The sequence below is a fragment of the Somniosus microcephalus genome, chromosome 8 (assembly GCF_052327205.1).
Source record: "Somniosus microcephalus isolate GS21.2 chromosome 8, FLI_Smic_1.0, whole genome shotgun sequence".
NCBI classification, from domain to species: Eukaryota; Metazoa; Chordata; class Chondrichthyes; order Squaliformes; family Somniosidae; genus Somniosus; species Somniosus microcephalus.
The window spans coordinates 102,135,060-102,155,757 of record NC_140994.1 but is presented as its reverse complement, the minus strand read 5'-3'; positions in this window follow the sequence as shown (position 1 = coordinate 102,155,757).

The window sequence follows — 20,698 nt, the reverse complement described above, 5'->3', positions numbered from 1 at the left end:
TCGACTGAGAGCCCCTGGACAGGATGGGCTTTGACTGAGATACCCCGGACAGGATGGGCTTTGACCGAGAGCCCCCGGACAGAATGGGCTTTGACCGAGAGCCCCTGGACAGGATGGCTTTGACCGAGAGCTCGTGGACAGGATGGGCTTTGACCGAGAGCTCGTGGACAGGATGGGCTTTGACCGAGAGCCCCTGGACAGGATGGCTTTGACAGAGAGCCCCCGGACAGGATGGGCTTTGACCGAGAGCCCCCGGACAGGATGGGCTTTGACCGAGAGCCCCTGGACAGGATGGGCTTTGACCGAGAGCCCCCGGACAGGATGGGCTTTGACCGAGAGCCCCTGGACAGGATGGGCTTTGACCGAGAGACCCCGGACAGGATGGGCTTTGACCGAGAGCCCCTGGACAGGATGGGCTTTGACCGAGAGTCCCCAGACAGGGTGGGCTTTGACCGAGAGCCCCTAGACAGGATGGCTTTTGACCGAGAGTCCCTGGAAAGGATGGGGTTCGACCGGGAGCCCTCGGACAGTTTAGGCTTTGACCGAGAGGTCGTGGACAGGATAGGCTTTGACCGAGAGCCCCTGGACAGGATGTGCTTTGACCGAGAGCTCGTGGACAGGATAGACTTTGACCCAGAGCCCCCGGACAGGATGGGCTTTGACCGAGAGCCCTCGGACAGGATGGGCTTTGACCGAGAGTCCCTGGAAAGGATGGGGTTCGACCGGGAGCCCTCGGACAGTTTAGGCTTTGACCGAGAGGTCGTGGACAGGATAGGCTTTGACCGAGAGCCCCTGGACAGGATGTGCTTTGACCGAGAGCTCGTGGACAGGATAGACTTTGACCCAGAGCCCCCGGACAGGATGGGCTTTGACCGAGAGCCCCCGGACAGGATGGGCTTTGACCGAGAGACCTCGGACAGGGTGGGCTTTGACCGAGAGCCCCTGGACAGGATGGGCTTTGAACGAGCGCCCCCGGACAGGATGGGCTTTAACCAAGAGCTCGTGGACAGGATGGGCTTTGACCGAGAGCCCCCGGACAGGATGGGCTTTGACCAAGTTCCCCTGGACAGGATGAGCTTTGACCAAGAGCCCCCGGACAGAATGGGCTTTGACCGAGAGCCCCTGGACAGGATGAGCTCTGACCGAGAGCCCCTGGACAGGATGAGCTTTGACCTAGTGCCCCTGGACAGAATGAGCTTTGACCGAGAGCCCCTGGACAGGATGAGCTTTGACCAAGAGCCCCTGGACAGGATGAGCTTTGACCGAGAGCCCCCGGACAGGATGGGGTTTGATCGAGAGCCCCCGGACAGGCTGGGCTTTGACCGAGAGCCCCTGGACAGGGTGGGCTTTGACCGAGAGCTCGTGGACAGGATGGGCTTTGACCGAGAGCTCATGGACAGGATGGGCTTTGACCGAGAGCCCCCGGACAGTTTAGGCTTCGACCGAGAGCCCCCGGACAGGTTGGGCTTTGACCGAGAGCTCGTGGACAGGATGGGCTTTGACCGAGAGCCCCCGGACAGGATGGGCTTTGACCGAGAGCCCCCGGACAGGATGGGCTTTGACCGAGAGCTCATGGACAGGATGGGCTTTGACCTAGAGCCCCCGGACAGGATGTGCTTTGACCGAGAGCTCGTGGACAGTATGGGCTTTGACCGAAAGCCCCTGTACAGGATGGGCTTTGACCGAAAGCCCCCGGACAGGGCGGGCTTTGACCGAGAGCCCCTGGACAGGATGGGTTTTGACTGAGAGCACCCAGACAGGATGGGCTTTGACCGAGAGCCCCCGGACAGGATGGGCTTTGACCGAGAGCCCCTGGACAGGATGGCGTTGACCGAGCGCTCGTGGACAGGATGGGCTTTGACCGAGAGCTCGTGGACAGGATGGGCTTTGACCGAGAGCCCCCGGACAGGATTGGCTTTGACCGAGAGCTCGTGGACAGGATGGGCTTTGACCGAGAGCCCCCGGACAGGATGGGCTTTGACCGAGAGCCCCCGGACAGGGCGGGCTTTGACCGAGAGCCCCTGGACAGGATGGGCTTTGACTGAGATACCCCGGATAGGATGGGCTTTGACCGAGAGCTCCCGGACAGAATGGGCTTTGACCGAGAGCCCCTGGACAGGATGGCTTTGACCGAGAGCTCGTGGACAGGATGGGCTTTGACCGAGAGCTCGTGGACAGGATGGGCTTTGACCGAGAGCCCCTGGACAGGATGGCTTTGACCGAGAGCTCCCGGACAGGATGGGCTTTGACCGAGAGCCCCCGGACAGGATGGGCTTTGACCGAGAGCCCCTGGACAGGATGGGCTTTGACCGAGAGCCCCTGGACAGGATGGGCTTTTACTGAGAATCCCTGGACAGGGTGGGCTTTGACCGAGAGCCCCTGGACAGGATGGGCTTTGACCAAGAGCCCCTGGACAGGATGGGCTTTGTTCGAGAGCTCGTGGACAGGATGGCTTTGACCGAGAGCACATGGACAGGATGGGCTTTGACTGAGAGCCCCCAGACAGGATGGGCTTTGACCGAGAGCTCGTGGACAGGATGGGCTTTGACCGAGAGCTCGTGGACAGGATGGGCTTTGACCGAGAGCTCGTGGACAGGATGGGCTTTGACCGAGAGCCCCCGGACAGGCTGGGCTTTGACCGAGAGCCCCCGGACAGGATGGGCTTTAACCAAGAGCTCGTGGACAGGATGGGCTTTGACCAAGAGCCCCCGGACAGGATGGGCTTTGACCAAGATCCCCTGGACAGGATGAGCTTTGACCAAGAGCCCCCGGACAGAATGGGCTTTGACCGAGAGCCCCTGGACAGGATGAGCTTTGACCGAGAGCCCCTGGACAGGATGAGCTCTGACCGAGAGCCCATGGACAGGATGAGCTTTGACCGAGTGCCCCTGGACAGGATGAGCTTTGACCGAGAGCCCCTGGACAGGATGAGCTTTGACCGAGAGCCCCTGGACAGGATGAGCTTTGAACGAGAGCCCCCGGACAGGATGGGGTTTGATCGAGAGCCCCCGGACAGGCTGGGCTTTGACCGAGAGCCCCTGGACAGGGTGGGGTTTGACCGAGAGCTCGTGGACAGGATGGGCTTTGACCGAGAGCTCATGGACAGGATGGGCTTTGACCGAGAGCCCCCGGACAGTTTAGGCTTCGACCGAGAGCCCCCGGACAGGTTGGGCTTTGACCGAGAGCTCGTGGACAGGATGGGCTTTGACCGAGAGCCCCCGGACAGGATGGGCTTTGACCGAGAGCTCGTGGACAGGATGGGCTTTGACCTAGAGCCCCCGGACAGGATGTGCTTTGACCGAGAGCTCGTGGACAGTATGGGCTTTGACCGAAAGCCCCTGTACAGGATGGGCTTTGACCGAGAGCCCCTGGACAGGATGGGCTTTGACTGAGAGCACCCAGACAGGATGGGCTTTGACCGAGAGCCCCCGGACAGGATGGTCTTTGACCGAGAGCCCCAGGACAGGATGGCATTGAACGAGCGCTCGTGGACAGGATGGGCTTTGACCGAGAGCTCGTGGACAGGATCGGCTTTGACCGAGAGACCCCGGACAGGATTGGCTTTGACCGAGAGCTCGTGGACAGGATGGGCTTTGACCGAGAGCCCCCGGACAGGATGGGCTTTGACCGAGAGCCCCTGGACAGGATGGGCTTTGACCGAGAGCCCCCGGACAGGATGGGCTTTGACCGAGAGCCCCTGGACAGGATGGGCTTTGACCGAGAGCCCCCGGACAGGATGGGCTTTGACCGAGAGCCCCTGGACAGGATGGGCTTTGACCGAGAGTCCCCAGACAGGGTGGGCTTTGACCGAGAGCCCCTGGACAGGATGGCTTTTGACCGAGAGTCCCTGGAAAGGATGGGGTTCGACCGGGAGCCCTCGGACAGTTTAGGCTTTGACCGAGAGGTCGTGGACAGGATAGGCTTTGACCGAGAGCCCCTGGACAGGATGTGCTTTGACCGAGAGCTCGTGGACAGGATAGACTTTGACCCAGAACCCCCGGACAGGATGGGCTTTGACCGAGAGCCCCCGGACAGGATGGGCTTTGACCGAGAGCTCTTGGACAGGATGGGCTTTGACCGAGAATCCCTGGACAGGATTGACTTTTACCGAGAGCCCCTGTACAGGATGGTCTTTAACCGAGAGCCCCTTGACAGGATGTGCTTTGACCGAGAGCTCGTGGACAGGATGGCTTTGACCGAGAGCTCATGGACAGGATGAGCTTTGACCGAGAGCTCGTAGATAGGATGGGCTTTGACTGAGAGCCCCTGGACAGGATGGGCTTTGACCGTGAGCCCCCAGACAGGATGGGCTTTGACCGAGAGACCTCGGACAGGGTGGGCTTTGACCGAGAGCCCCTGGACAGGATGGGCTTTGAACGAGCGCCCCCGGACAGGATGGGCTTTAACCAAGAGCTCGTGGACAGGATGGGCTTTGACCGAGAGCCCCCGGACAGGATGGGCTTTGACCAAGTTCCCCTGGACAGGATGAGCTTTGACCAAGAGCCCCCGGACAGAATGGGCTTTGACCGAGAGCCCCTGGACAGGATGAGCTCTGACCGAGAGCCCCTGGACAGGATGAGCTTTGACCGAGTGCCCCTGGACAGGATGAGCTTTGACCGAGAGCCCCTGGACAGGATGAGCTTTGACCGAGAGCCCCTGGACAGGATGAGCTTCGACCGAGTGCCCCCGGACAGGATGGGGTTTGATCGAGAGCCCCCGGACAGGCTGGGCTTTGACCGAGAGCCCCTGGACAGGGTGGGCTTTGACCGAGAGCTCGTGGACAGGATGGGCTTTGACTGAGAGCTCATGGACAGGATGGGCTTTGACCGAGAGCCCCCGGACAGGATGGGCTTTGACCGAGAGCTCGTGGACAGGATGGGCTTTGACGGAGAGCCCCCGGACAGGATGGGCTTTGACCGAGAGCTCGTGGAGAGGATGGGCTTTGACCTAGAGCCCCCGGACAGGATGTGCTTTGACCGAGAGCTCGTGGACAGTATGGGCTTTGACCGAAAGCCCCTGTACAGGATGGGCTTTGACCGAAAGCCCCCGGACAGGGCGGGCTTTGACCGAGAGCCCCTGGACAGGATGGGCTTTGACTGAGAGCACCCAGACAGGATGGGCTTTGACCGAGAGCCCCCGGACAGGATGGGCTTTGACCGAGAGACCCTGGACAGGATGGCGTTGACCGAGCGCTCGTCGACAGGATGGGCTTTGACCGAGAGCTCGTGGACAGGATGGGCTTTGACCGAGAGCCCCCGGACAGGATTGGCTTTGACCGAGAGCTCGTGGACAGGATGGGCTTTGACCGAGAGCCCCCGGACAGGATGGGCTTTGACCGAGAGCCCCCGGACAGGGCGGGCTTTGACTGAGATACCCCGGACAGGATGGGCTTTGACTGAGATACCCCGGACAGGATGGGCTTTGACCGAGAGCCCCCGGACAGAATGGGCTTTGACCGAGAGCCCCTGGACAGGATGGCTTTGACCGAGAGCTCGTGGACAGGATGGGCTTTGACCGAGAGCTCGTGGACAGGATGGGCTTTGACCGAGAGGCCCTGGACAGGATGGCTTTGACAGAGAGCCCCCGGACAGGATGGGCTTTGACTGAGAGCCGCTGGACAGGATGGGCTTTGACCGAGAGCCCCCGGACAGGATGGGCTTTGACCGAGAGCCCCTGGACAGGATGGGCTTTGACCGAGAGCCCCCGGACAGGCTGGGCTTTGACCGAGAGCCCCCGGACAGGGTGGGCTTTGACCGAGAGCTCGTGGACATGATGGGCTTTGACCGAGAGCTCATGGACAGGATGGGCTTTGACCGAGAGCCCCCGGACAGTTCAGGCTTTGACCGAGAGCCCCCGGACAGGATGGGCTTTGACCGAGAGCCCCCGGACATGGCGGGCTTTGACCGAGAGCCCCCGGACAGGGCGGGCTTTGACCGAGAGCCCCTGGACAGGATGGGCTTTGACTGAGAGCCCCCAGACAGGGTGGGCTTTGACCGAGAGCCCCCGGACAGGATGGGCTTTGACCGAGAGCCCCTGGACAGGATGAGCTTTGACCGAGAGCTCGTGGACAGGATGGGCTTTGACCGAGAGCCCCCGGACAGGATTGGCTTTGACCGAGAGCTCGTGGACAGGATGGGCTTTGACCGAGAGCCCCCGGACAGGATGGGCTTTGACCGAGAGCCCCTGGACAGGATGGCTTTTAACCGAGAGCCCCTGGAAAGGATGGGGTTCGACCGGGAGCCCTCGGACAGTTTAGGCTTTGACCGAGAGATCGTGGACAGGATAGGATTTGACCGAGAGTCCCTGGACAGGATGTGCTTTGACCGAGAGCTCGTGGACAGGATAGACTTTGACCGAGAGCCCCCGGACAGGATTGGCTTTGACCGAGAGCCCCCGGACAGCATGGGCTTTGACTGAGAGCCCCCAGACAGGATGGGCTTTGACCGAAAGCCCCTGGACAGGATGGGCTTTGACCGAGAGCCCCCGGACAGGATGGGCTTTGACTGAGAGCCCCCAGACAGGATGGGCTTTGACCGAAAGCCCCTGGACGGGATGGGCTTTTACTGAGAATCCCTGGACAGGGTGGGCTTTGACCGAGAGCCCCTGGACAGGATGGGCTTTGACCAAGAGCCCCTGGACAGGATGGGCTTTGTTCGAGAGCTCGTGGACAGGGTGGCTTTGACCGAGAGCACATGGACAGGATGGGCTTTGACTGAGAGCCCCCAGAACGGATGGGCTTTGACCGAGAGCTCGTGGACAGGATGGGCTTTGACCGAGAGCTCGTGGACAGGATGGGCTTTGACCGAGAGCCCCCGGACAGGCTGGGCTTTGACCGAGAGCCCCCGGACAGGATGGGCTTTAACCAAGAGCTCGTGGACAGGATGGGCTTTGACCGAGAGCCCCCGGACAGGATGGGCTTTGACCAAGATCCCCTGGACAGGATGAGCTTTGACCAAGAGCCCCCGGACAGAATGGGCTTTGACCGAGAGCCCCTGGACAGGATGAGCTCTGACCGAGAGCCCATGGACAGGATGAGCTTTGACCGAGTGCCCCTGGACAGGATGAGCTTTGACCGAGAGCCCCTGGACAGGATGAGCTTTGACCGAGAGCCCCTGGACAGGTTGAGCTTTGACCGAGAGCCCCCGGACAGGATGGGGTTTGATCGAGAGCCCCCGGACAGGCTGGGCTTTGACCGAGAGCTCATGGACAGGATGGGCTTTGACCAAGAGCCCCCGGACAGTTTAGGCTTCGACCGAGAGCCCCCGGACAGGTTGGGCTTTGACCGAGAGCTCGTGGACAGGATGGGCTTTGACCGAGAGCCCCCGGACAGGATGGGCTTTGACCGAGAGCTCGTGGACAGGATGGGCTTTGACCTAGAGCCCCCGGACAGGATGTGCTTTGACCGAGAGCCCCCGGACAGGATGGGCTTTGACCGAGAGCTCGTGGACAGTATGGGCTTTGACCGAAAGCCCCTGTACAGGATGGGCTTTGACCGAGAGCCCCTGGACAGGATGGGCTTTGACCGAGAGCCCCCGGACAGGGCGGGCTTTGACTGAGAGCCCCTGGACAGGATGGGCTTAGACTGAGATACCCCGGACAGGATGGGCTTTGACCGAGAGCCCCCGGACAGAATGGGCTTTGACCGAGAGCCCCTGGACAGGATGGCTTTGACCGAGAGCTCGTGGACAGGATGGGCTTTGACCGAGAGCTCGTGGACAGGATGGGCTTTGACCGAGAGCCCCTGGACAGGATGGCTTTGACCGAGAGCCCCCGGACAGGATGGGCTTTGACCGAGAGCCCCCGGACAGGATGGGCTTTGACCGAGAGCCCCTGGACAGGATGGGCTTTGACCGAGAGCCCCCGGACAGGATGGGCTTTGACCGAGAGCCCCTGGACAGAATGGGCTTTGACCGAGAGCCCCCGGACAGGATGGGCTTTGACCGAGAGCCCCTGGACAAAATGGGCTTTGACCGAGAGCCCCCGGACAGGATGGGCTTTGACCGAGAGCCCCTGGACAGGATGGGCTTTGACCGAGAGTCCCCAGACAGGGTGGGCTTTGACCGAGAGCCCCTGGACAGGATCGCTTTTGACCGAGAGTCCCTGGAAAGGATGGGGTTCGACCGGGAGCCCTCGGACAGTTTAGGCTTTGACCGAGAGGTCGTGGACAGGATAGGCTTTGACCGAGAGCCCCTGGACAGGATGTGCTTTGACCGAGAGCTCGTGGACAGGATGGGTTTTAACCGAGAATCCCTGGACAGGATGGGCTTTGACCGAGAGCTCTTGGACAGGATGGGCTTTGACCGAGAATCCCTGGACAGGATTGACTTTTACCGAGAGCCCCTGTACAGGATGGTCTTTAACCGAGAGCCCCTGGACAGGATGTGCTTTGACCGAGAGCTCGTGGACAGGATGGCTTTGACCGAGAGCTCATGGACAGGATGAGCTTTGACCGAGAGCTCGTAGATAGGATGGGCTTTGACTGAGAGCCCCTGGACAGGATGGGCTTTGACCGAGAGCCCCCAGACAGGATGGGCTTTGACCGAGAGACCTCGGACAGGGTGGGCGTTGACCGAGAGCCCCTGGACAGGATGGGCTTTGAACGAGCGCCCCTGGACAGGATGGCCTTTGACCGAGAGCACCTCGACAGGATGGCCTTTGACCGAGAGCCCCTGTACAGGATGGGCTTTGACCGAGAGCCCCTGGACAGGATGGCCTTTGACCGAGAGCCCCTGTACAGGATGGGCTTTCACCGAGAGCCCTCGGACAGGATGGGCTTTGACCGAGAGCCCCCGGACAGGATGGCCTTTGACCGAGAGCCCCTGTACAGGATGGGCTTTGACCGAGAGCTCGTGGACAGGATGGCCTTTGACCGAGAGCCCCTGTACAGGATGGGCTTTGACCGAGAGACCTCGGACAGGGTGAACTTTGACCGAGAGCCCCTGGACAGGATGGGCTTTGACCGAGAGCCCCTGGACAGGATGGCCTTTGACCGAGAGCCCCTGGAAAGGATGGGCTTTGACCGAGAGCCCCCGGACAGTTTAGGCTTTGCCCAAGAGCTCCTGGACAGGATGGGCTTTGAACCAGAGCCCCCGGACAGAGTGGCCTTTGACCGAGAGCCCCTGGACAGGATGGGCTTAAACTGAGAGCCCCCGGATATGATGGCTTTGACTGAGTGTCCCCAGACAGGATGGGCTTTGACCGAGAGCTAATGGGCAGGATGGGCTTTGACCGAGAGCACCTAGACAGGATGGCCTTTGACCGAGAGCCCCTGTACAGGATGGGCTTTGACCGAGAGTCGCTGGACAGGATGGCCTTTGACCGAGAGCCCCTGTACAGGATGGGCTTTGACCGAGAGCCCTCGGACAGGATGGGCTTTGACCGAGAGCCCCCGGACAGGATGGCCTTTGACCGAGAGCACCTGCACAGGATGGGCTTTGACCGAGAGCTCGTGGACAGGATGGCCTTTGGCCGAGAGCCCCTGTACAGGCTGGGCTTTGACCGAGAGACCTCGGACAGGGTGAACTTTGACCGAGAGCCCCTCGACAGGATGGGCTTTGACCGAGAGCCCCTGGACAGGATGGCCTTTGACCGAGAGCCCCTGGAAAGGATGGGCTTTGACGGAGAGCCCCCGGACAGCTTAGGCTTTGCCCAAGAGCTCCTGGACAGGATGGGCTTTGAACCAGAGCCCCTGGACAGTGTGTCCTTTGACCGAGAGCCCCTGGACAGGATGGGCTTAAACTGAGAGCCCCCGGATATGATGGCTTTGACTGAGTGTCCCCAGACAGGATGGGCTTTGACCGAGAGCTCATGGACAGGATGGGCTTTGACCGAGAGCCCCTGGACTGGATGGCTTTTGACCGACAGCCCCTGGAAAGGATGGGCTTTGACCGAGAGCCCCCGGAGAGTTTAGGCTTTGACCAAGAGCTCGTGGACAGGATAGGTTTTGACCGAGAGCTCTTGGACAGGATGGGCTTTGACCGAGAGCTCGTGGACAGGATAGGGTTTGGCCGAGAGCCACTGGACAGGATGGCCTTTTACTGAGAGCCCCTGGAAAGGATGAGCATTGACCGAGTGCCCCCGGACAGTTTAGGCTTTGACCGAGAGCTCGTGGATAGGATTGGCTTTGACCGAAAGCCCCTGGACAGGATGGGCTTTGACCGAGACCTCGTCGATAGGATGGGCTTTGACCGAGAGATCGTGGACAGGATGGGCATTGACCGAGAGCCCCTGGACAGGATGGGCTTTGACCGAGAGCTCGTGGAAAGGATGGGCTTTGACCGAGAGCCCCTGGAGAGGATGGGCTTTGACCGAGAGCCCCTGGAGAGGTTGGGCTTTGATCGAGAGCTCGTGGACAGGATGGGCTTTGACCGAGAGCCCCTGGACAGGATGAGCTTTGACCGAGAGCCCCCGGACAGGATGGGCTTTGACCGAGATCCCCTGGACAGGATGAGCTTTAACTAAGAGCCCCCGGACAGAATGGGCTTTGACCGAGAGCGCCTGGAGAGGATGAGCTTTGACCGAGAGACCCTGGACAGGATGAGCTTTGACCGAGTGCCCCTGGACAGGATGAGCTTTGACCGAGAGCCCCTGGACAGGATGAGCTTTGACCGAGAGCCCCTGGAATGGGTGAGCTTTGACCAAGAGCCCCCGGACAGGATGGGCTTTGACCGAGAGCCCCCGGACAGGCTGGGCTTTGAACGAGAGCCCCTAGACAGGGTGGGCTTTGACCGAGAGCTCGTGGACAGGATGGGCTTTGACCGAGAGCCCCTGGACAGGATGGCTTTGACAGAGAGCCCCCGGACAGGATGGGCTTTGACCGAGAGCCCCCGGACAGGATGGGCTTTGACCGAGAGCCCCTGGACAGGATGGGCTTTGACCGAGAGCCCCCGGACAGGATGGGCTTTGACCGAGAGCCCCTGGACAGAATGGGCTTTGACCGAGAGCCCCCGGACAGGATGGGCTTTGACCGAGAGCCCCTGGACAGGATGGGTTTTGACCGAGAGGCCCCAGACAGGGTGGGCTTTGACCGAGAGCCCCTGGACAGGATGGCTTTTGACCGAGAGTCCCTGGAAAGGATGGGGTTCGACCGGGAGCCCTCAGACAGTTTAGGCTTTGACCGAGAGGTCGTGGACAGGATAGGCTTTGACCGAGAGCCCCTGGACAGGATGTGCTTTGACCGAGAGCTCGTGGACAGGATAGACTTTGACCCAGAGCCCCCGGACAGGATGGGCTTTGACCGAGAGCCCCCGGACAGGATGGGCTTTGACCGAGAGCCCCCGGACAGGATGGGCATTGACCGACAGCATGTGGACCGGATGGGCTTTGACCGAGAGCCCCTGTACAGGATGGGCTTTGATCGAGAGCATCCGGACATGGCGGGCTTTGACCGAGAGCCCCCGGACAGGATGGGCTTTGACCGAGAGCTCGTGGACAGGATGGGCTTTGACCGAGAGCCCCCGGACAGGATGGGCTTTGACCGAGAGCTCGTGGACAGGATGTGCTTTGACCGAGAGCCCCCGGACAGGATGGGCATTGACCGACAGCATGTGGACCGGATGGGCTTTGACCGAGAGCCCCTGTACAGGATGGGCTTTGATCGAGAGCCCCCGGACATGGCGGGCTTTGACCGAGAGCCCCCGGACAGGGCGGGCTTTGACCGAGAGCCCCTGGACAGGATGAGCTTTGACTGAGAGCCCCCAGACAGGGTGGGCTTTGACCGAGAGCCCCCGGACAGGATGGGCTTTGACCGAGAGCCCCTGGACAGGATAGACTTTGACCGAGAGCCCCTGGACAGGATGTGCTTTGGCCGAGAGCTCGTGGACAGGATAGACTTTGACCCAGAGCCCCCGGACAGGATGGGCTTTGACCGAGAGCTCGTGGACAGGATGGGCTTTGACCGAGAGCCCCCGGACAGGATGGGCATTGACCGACAGCATGTGGACCGGATGGGCTTTGACCGAGAGCCCCTGTACAGGATGGGCTTTGACCGAGAGCCCCCGGACAGTTCAGGCTTTGACCGAGAGCCCCCGGACAGGATGGGCTTTGACCGAGAGCTCGTGGACAGGATCGGCTTTGACCGAGAGCCCCCGGACAGGATGGGCTTTGACCGAGAGCTCGTGGACAGGATGGGCTTTGACCGAGAGCCCCCGGACAGGATGGGCATTGACCGACAGCATGTGGACCGGATGGGCTTTGACCGAGAGCCCCTGTACAGGATGGGCTTTGATCGAGAGCCCCCGGACATGGCGGGCTTTGACCGAGAGCCCCCGGACAGGGCGGGCTTTGACCGAGAGCCCCTGGACAGGATGAGCTTTGACTGAGAGCCCCCAGACAGGGTGGGCTTTGACCGAGAGCCCCCGGACAGGATGGGCTTTGACCGAGAGCCCCTGGACAGGATGGGCTTTGACTGAGAGCCCCCAGACAGGGTGGGCTTTGACCGAGAGCCCCCGGACAGGATGGGCTTTGACCGAGAGCTCGTGGACAGGATGAGCTTTGACCGAGAGCTCGTGGACAGGATGGGCTTTGACCGAGAGCCCCCGGACAGGATTGGCTTTGACCGAGAGCTCGTGGACAGGATGGGCTTTGACCGAGAGCCCCCGGACAGGATGGGCTTTGAACGAGAGCCCCTGGACAGGATGGCCTTTGACCGAGAGCCCCTGGAAAGGATGGGCTTTGACCGAGAGCCCCCAGACAGTTTAGGCTTTGCCCAAGAGCTCCTGGACAGGATGGGCTTTGAACCAGAGCCCCCGGACAGAGTGGCCTTTGACCGAGAGCCCCTGGACAGGATGGGCTTAAACTGAGAGCCCCCGGATATGATGGCTTTGACTGAGTGTCCCCAGACAGGATGGGCTTTGACCGAGAGCTCATGGACAGGATGGGCTTTGACCGAGAGCACCTCGACAGGATGGCCTTTGACCGAGAGCCCCTGTACAGGATGGGCTTTGACCGAGAGCCCCTGGACAGGATGGCCTTTGACCGAGAGCCCATGTACAGGATGGGCTTTGACCGAGAGCCCTCGGACAGGATGGGCTTTGACCGAGAGCCCCCGGACAGGATGGCCTTTGACCGAGAGCCCCTGTACAGGATGGGCTTTGACCGAGAGCTCGTGGACAGGATGGCCTTTGACCGAGAGCCCCTGTACAGGATGGGCTTTGACCGAGAGACCTCGGACAGGGTGAACTTTGACCGAGAGCCCCTCGACAGGATGGGCTTTGACCGAGAGCCCCTGGACAGGATGGCCTTTGACCGAGAGCCCCTGGAAAGGATGGGATTTGACCGAGAGCCCCCGGACTGCTTAGGCTTTGCCCAAGAGCTCCTGGACAGGATGGGCTTTGAACCAGAGCCCCCGGACAGAGTGGCCTTTGACCGAGAGCCCCTGGACAGGATGGGCTTAAACTGAGAGCCCCCGGATATGATGGCTTTGACTGAGTGTCCCCAGACAGGATGGGCTTTGACCGAGAGCTCATGGACAGGATGGGCTTTGACCGAGAGCCCCTGGACAGGATGGCTTTTGACCGACAGCCCCTGGAAAGGATGGGCTTTGACTGAGAGCCCCCGGAGAGTTTAGGCTTTGACCAAGAGCTCGTGGCCAGGATAGGTTTTGACCGAGAGCTCTTGGACAGGATGGGCTTTGACCGAGAGCTCGTGGACAGGATAGGCTTTGACCGAGAGCCACTGGACTGGATGGCCTTTTACTGAGAGCCCCTGGAAAGGATGAGCTTTGACCTAGAACCCCCGGACAGTTTAGGCTTTGACCGATAGCTAGTGGACAGGATGGGCTTTGACCGAGAGCCTCGGACAGGATGGGCTTTGACCGAGAGCCCCTGGAAAGGATGACCTTTGACCGAGTGCCCCCGGACAGTTTAGGCTTTGACCGAGAGCTCGTGGATAGGATTGGCTTTGACCGAAAGCCCCTGGACAGGATGGGCTTTGACCGAGAGCTCGTCGATAGGATGGGCTTTGACCGAGAGATCGTGGACAGGATGGGCTTTGACCGAGAGCCGCTGGACAGGATGGGCTTTGACCGAGAGCTCGTGGAAAGGATGGGCTTTGACCGAGAGCCCCTGGAGAGGATGGGCTTTGACCGAGAGCCCCTGGAGAGGATGGGCTTTGATCGAGAGTTCGTGGACAGGATGGGCTTTGACCGAGAGCCCCTGGACAGGATGGGCTTTGACCGAGAGCCCCTGGACAGGATGAGCTTTGACCGAGAGCCCCCGGACAGGATGGGCTTTGACCGAGATCCCCTGGACAGGATGAGCTTTAACTAAGAGACCTCGGACAGAATGGGCTTTGACCGAGAGCGCCTGGACAGGATGAGCTTTGACCGAGAGACCCTGGACAGGATGAGCTTTGACCGAGTGCCCCTGGACAGGATGAGCTTTGACCGAGAGCCCCTGGACAGGATGAGCTTTGACCGAGAGCCCCTGGAATGGGTGAGCTTTGAGCAAGAGCCCCCTGGACAGGCTGGGCTTTGAACGAGAGCCCCTGGACAGGGTGGGCTTTGACCGAGAGCTCGTGGACAGGATGGGCTTTGACTGAGAGCCCCTGGACAGGATGGCTTTGACAGAGAGCCCCCGGACAGGATGGGCTTTGACCGAGAGCCCCCGGACAGGATGGGCTTTGACCGAGAGCCCCTGGACGGGATGGGCTTTGACCGAGAGCCCCCGGACAGGATGGGCTTTGACCGAGAGCCCCTGGACAGAATGGGCTTTGACCGAGAGCCCCCGGACAGGATGGGCTTTGACCGAGAGCCCCTGGACAGGATGGGCTTTGACCGAGAGTCCCCAGACAGGGTGGGCTTTGACCGAGAGCCCCTGGACAGGATGGCTTTTGACCGAGAGTCCCTGGAAAGGATGGGGTTCGACTGGGAGCCCTCGGACAGTTTAGGCTTTGACCGAGAGGTCGTGGACAGGATAGGCTTTGACCGAGAGCCCCTGGACAGGATGTGCTTTGACCGAGAGCTCGTGGACAGGATAGACTTTGACCCAGAGCCCCCGGACAGGATGGGCTTTGACCGAGAGCCCCCGGACAGGATGGGCTTTGACCGAGAGCTCTTGGACAGGATGGGCTTTGACCGAGAATCCCTGGACAGGATTGACTTTTACCGAGAGCCCCTGTACAGGATGGTCTTTAACCGAGAGCCCCTGGACAGGATGTGCTTTGACCGAGAGCTCGTGGACAGGATGGCTTTGCCCGAGAGCTCATGGACAGGATGAGCTTTGACCGAGAGCACGTAGATAGGATGGGCTTTGACTGAGAGCCCCTGGACAGGATGGGCTTTGACCGAGAGCCCCCAGACAGGATTGGCTTTGACCGAGAGAACCCGGACAGTGTGGGATTTGCCCGAGAGCCCCTGGACAGGATGGGCTTTGAACGAGCGCCCCTGGACAGGATGGCCTTTGACCGAGAGCCCCTGTACAGGATGGGCTTTGACCGAGAGCCCTCGGACAGGATGGGCTTTGACCGAGAGCCCCCGGACAGGATGGCCTTTGACCGAGAACCCCTGTGCAGGATGGGCTTTGACCGAGAGCTCGTGGACAGGATGGCCTTTGACCGAGAGCCCCTGTACAGGATGGGCTTTGACCGAGAGACCTCGGACAGGGTGAACTTTGACCGAGAGCCCCTGGACAGGATGGGCTTTGACCGAGAGCACGTAGATAGGATGGGCTTTGACTGAGAGCCCCTGGACAGGATGGGCTTTGACCGAGAGCCCCCAGACAGGATTGGCTTTGACCGAGAGAACCCGGACAGTGTGGGATTTGCCCGAGAGCCCCTGGACAGGATGGGCTTTGAACGAGCGCCCCTGGACAGGATGGCCTTTGACCGAGAGCCCCTGTACAGGATGGGCTTTGACCGAGAGCCCTCGGACAGGATGGGCTTTGACCGAGAGCCCCCGGACAGGATGGCCTTTGACCGAGAACCCCTGTGCAGGATGGGCTTTGACCGAGAGCTCGTGGACAGGATGGCCTTTGACCGAGAGCCCCTGTACAGGATGGGCTTTGACCGAGAGACCTCGGACAGGGTGAACTTTGACCGAGAGCCCCTGGACAGGATGGGCTTTGACCGAGAGCCCCTGGACAGGATGGCCTTTGAACGAGAGCCCCTGGAAATGATGGGCTTTGACCGAGAGCCCCCGGACAGCTTAGGCTTTGCCCAAGAGCTCCTGGACAGGATGGGCTTTGAACCAGAGCCCCCGGACAGAGTGGCCTTTGACCGAGAGCCCCTGGACAGGATGGGCTTAAACTGAGAGCCCCCGGATATGATGGCTTTGACTGAGTGTCCCCAGACAGGATGGGCTTTGACCGAGAGCTCATGGACAGGATGGGCTTTGACCGAGAGCCCCTGGACAGGATGGCTTTTGACCGACAGCCCCTGGAAAGGATGGGCTTTGACCGAGAGCCCCCGGAGAGTTTAGGCTTTGACCAAGAGCTCGTGGCCAGGATAGGTTTTGACCGAGAGCTCTTGGACAGGATGGGCATTGACCGAGAGCTCGTGGACAGGATAGGCTTTGACCGAGAGCCACTGGACAGGATGGCCTTTTACTGAGAGCCCCTGGAAAGGATGAGCTTTGACCTAGAACCCCCGGACAGTTTAGACTTTGACCGATAGCTAGTGGACAGGATGGGCTTTGACCGAGAGCCTCGGACAGGATGGGCTTTGACCGAGAGCCCCTGGAAAGGATGACTTTTGACCGAGTGCCCCCAGACAGTTTAGGCTTTGACCGAGAGCTCGTGGATAGGATTGGCTTTGACTGAAAGCCCCTGGACAGGATGGGCTTTGACCGAGAGCTCGTCGATGGGATAGGCTTTGACCGAGAGATCGTGGACAGGATGGGCTTTGACCGAGCGCCCCTGGACAGGATGGGTTTGACCGAGAGCTCGTGGAAAGGATGGGCTTTGACCGAGAGCCCTGGAGAGGATGGGCTTTGACCGAGAGCCCCTGGAGAGGATGGGCTTTGATCGAGAGCTCGTGGACAGGATGGGCTTTGACCGAGAGCCCCTGGACAGGATGGGCTTTGACCGAGAGCCCCTGGACAGGATGAGCTTTGACCGAGAGCCCCCGGACAGGATGGGCTTTGACCGAGATCCCCTGGACAGGATGAGCTTTGACCGAGAGATCCTGGACAGGATGAGCTTTGACCGAGTGCCCCTGGAAAGGATGAGCTTTGACCGAGTGCCCCTGGACAGGATGGGCTTTGACCGAGAGCCCCTGGACAGGATGAGCTTTGACCGAGTGCCCCTGGACAGGATGAGCTTTGACCAAGAGCCCCCGGACAGGATGGGCTTTGACCGAGAGCCCCCGGACAGGCTGGGCTTTGAACGAGAGCCCCTGGACAGGGTGGGCTTTGACCGAGAGCTCGTGGACAGGATGGGCTTTGACCGAGAGCTCATGGAAAGGATGGGCTTTGACCGAGAGCCCCCGGACAGGCTGGGCTTTGACCGAGAGCCCCCGGACAGGATGGGCTTTGACCGAGAGCTCGTGGACAGGATGGGCTTTGACCGAGAGCCCCCGGACAGGATGGGCTTTGACCGAGAGCTCGTGGACAGGATGGGCTTTGACCGAGAGCCCCCGGACAGGATGGGCTTTGACCGAGAGCTCGTGGACAGGATGGGCTTTGACCGAGAGCCCCTGTACAGGATGGGCTTTGACCGAGAGCCCCCGGACAGGGCGGGCTTTGAACGAGAGCCCCTGGACAGGATGGGCTTTGACTGAGAGCCCCCAAACAGGATGGGCTTTGACCGAGAGCCCCCGGACAGGATGGGCTTTGACCGAGAGCCCCTGGACAGGATGGCTTTGACCGACAGCTCGTGGACAGGATGGGCTTTGACCGAGAGCTCGTGGAGAGGATGGGCTTTGACTGAGAGCCCCCGGACAGGATTGGCTTTGACCGAGAGTTCGTGGACAGGATGGGCTTTGACCGAGAGCCCCCGGACAGGATGGGCTTTGACCGAGAGCCCCCCGGACAGGGCGGGCTTTGACCGAGAGCCCCTGGACAGGATGGGTTTGACTGAGAGACCCCGGACAGGATGGGCTTTGACCGAGAGCCCCCGGACAGGATGGGCTTTGACCGAGAGCCCCTGGACAGGTTGGCTTTGACCGAGAGCTCGTGGACAGGATGGGCTTTGACCGAGAGCTCGTGGACAGGATGGGCTTTGACCCAGAGCCCCTGGACACGATGGGCTTTGACCGAGAGCCCCTGGACAGGATGGGCTTTGACCGAGAGTCCCCAGACAGGATGGGCTTTGACCGAGAGCCCTTGGACAGGATGGCTTTTGACCGAGAGCCCCTGGAAAGGATGGGGTTCGACCGGGAGCCCTCGGACAGTTTAGGCTTTGACCGAGAGTCCCTGTACAGGATGTGCATTGACCGAGAGCTCGTGGACAGGATAGACTTTGACCGAGAGCCCCCGGACAGGATGGGCTTTGACCGAGAGCCCCCGGACAGGATGGGCTTTGACCGAGAGCCCCTGGACAGGATGGGCTTTGACCGAGAGTCCCCAGACAGGGTGGGCTTTGACCGAGAGCCCCTGGACAGGATGGCTTTTGACCGAGAGTCCCTGGAAAGGATGGGGTTCGACTGGGAGCCCTCGGACAGTTTAGGCTTTGACCGAGAGGTCGTGGACAGGATAGGCTTTGACCGAGAGCCCCTGGACAGGATGTGCTTTGACCGAGAGCTCGTGGACAGGATAGACTTTGACCCAGAGCCCCCGGACAGGATGGGCTTTGACCGAGAGCCCCCGGACAGGATGGGCTTTGACCGAGAGCTCTTGGACAGGATGGGCTTTGACCGAGAATCCCTGGACAGGATTGACTTTTACCGAGAGCCCCTGTACAGGATGGTCTTTAACCGAGAGCCCCTGGACAGGATGTGCTTTGACCGAGAGCTCGTGGACAGGATGGCTTTGCCCGAGAGCTCATGGACAGGATGAGCTTTGACCGAGAGCACGTAGATAGGATGGGCTTTGACTGAGAGCCCCTGGACAGGATGGGCTTTGACCGAGAGCCCCCAGACAGGATTGGCTTTGACCGAGAGAACCCGGACAGGGTGGGCTTTGACCGAGAGCCCCTGGACAGGATGGGCTTTGAATGAGCGCCCCTGGACAGGATGGCCTTTGACCGAGAGCCCCTGTACAGGATGGGCTTTGACCGAGAGCCCTCGGACAGGATGGGCTTTGACCGAGAGCCCCCGGACAGGATGGCCTTTGACCGAGAGCCCCTGTGCAGGATGGGCTTTGACCGAGAGCTCGTGGACAGGATGGCCTTTGACCGAGAGCCCCTGTACAGGATGGGCTTTGACCGAGAGACCTCGGACAGGGTGAACTTTGACCGAGAGCCCCTGGACAGGATGGGCTTTGACCGAGAGCCCCTGGACAGGATGGCCTTTGAACGAGAGCCCCTGGAAAGGATGGGCTTTGACCGAGAGCCCCCGGACAGCTTAGGCTTTGCCCAAGAGCTCCTGGACAGGATGGGCTTTGAACCAGAGCCCCCGGACAGAGTGGCCTTTGACCGAGAGCCCCTGGACAGGATGGGCTTAAACTGAGAGCCCCCGGATATGATGGCTTTGACTGAGTGTCCCCAGACAGGATGGGCTTTGACCGAGAGCTCATGGACAGGATGGGCTTTGACCGAGAGCCCCTGGACAGGATGGCTTTTGACCGACAGCCCCTGGAAAGGATGGGCTTTGACCGAGCGCCCCCGGAGAGTTTAGGCTTTGACCAAGAGCTCGTGGCCAGGATAGGTTTTGACCGAGAGCTCTTGGACAGGATGGGCATTGACCGAGAACTCGTGGACAGGATAGGCTTTGACCGAGAGCCACCGGACAGGATGGCCTTTTACTGAGAGCCCCTGGAAAGGATGAGCTTTGACCTAGAACCCCCGGACAGTTTAGACTTTGACCGATAGCTAGTGGACAGGATGGGCTTTGACCGAGAGCCTCGGACAGGATGGGCTTTGACCGAGAGCCTCTGGAAAGGATGACCTTTGACCGAGAGCCACTGGACAGGATGGCCTTTTACTGAGAGCCCCTGGAAAGGATGACTTTTGACCGAGTGCCCCCAGACAGTTTAGGCTTTGACCGAGAGCTCGTGGATAGGATTGGCTTTGACTGAAAGCCCCTGGACAGGATGGGCTTTGACCGAGAGCTCGTCGATGGGATGGGCTTTGACCGAGAGATCGTGGACAGGATGGGCTTTGACCGAGAGCCCCTGGACAGGATGGGTTTGACCGAGAGCTCGTGGAAAGGATGGGCTTTGACCGAGAGCCCTGGAGAGGATGGGCTTTGACCGAGAGCCCCTGGAGAGGATGGGCTTTGATCGAGAGCTCGTGGACAGGATGGGCTTTGACCGAGAGCCCCTGGACAGGATGGGCTTTGACCGAGAGCCCCTGGACAGGATGAGCTTTGACCGAGAGCCCCCGGACAGGATGGGCTTTGACCGAGATCCCCTGGACAGGATGAGCTTTAACGAAGAGTCCCCGGACAGAATGATCTTTGACCGAGAGCGCCTGGACAGGATGAGCTTTGACCGAGAGACCCTGGACAGGATGAGCTTTGACCGAGTGCCCCTGGAAAGGATGAGCTTTGACCGAGTGCCCCTGGACAGGATGGGCTTTGACCGAGAGCCCCTGGACAGGATGAGCTTTGACCGAGTGCCCCTGGACAGGATGAGCTTTGACCAAGAGCCCCCGGACAGGATGGGCTT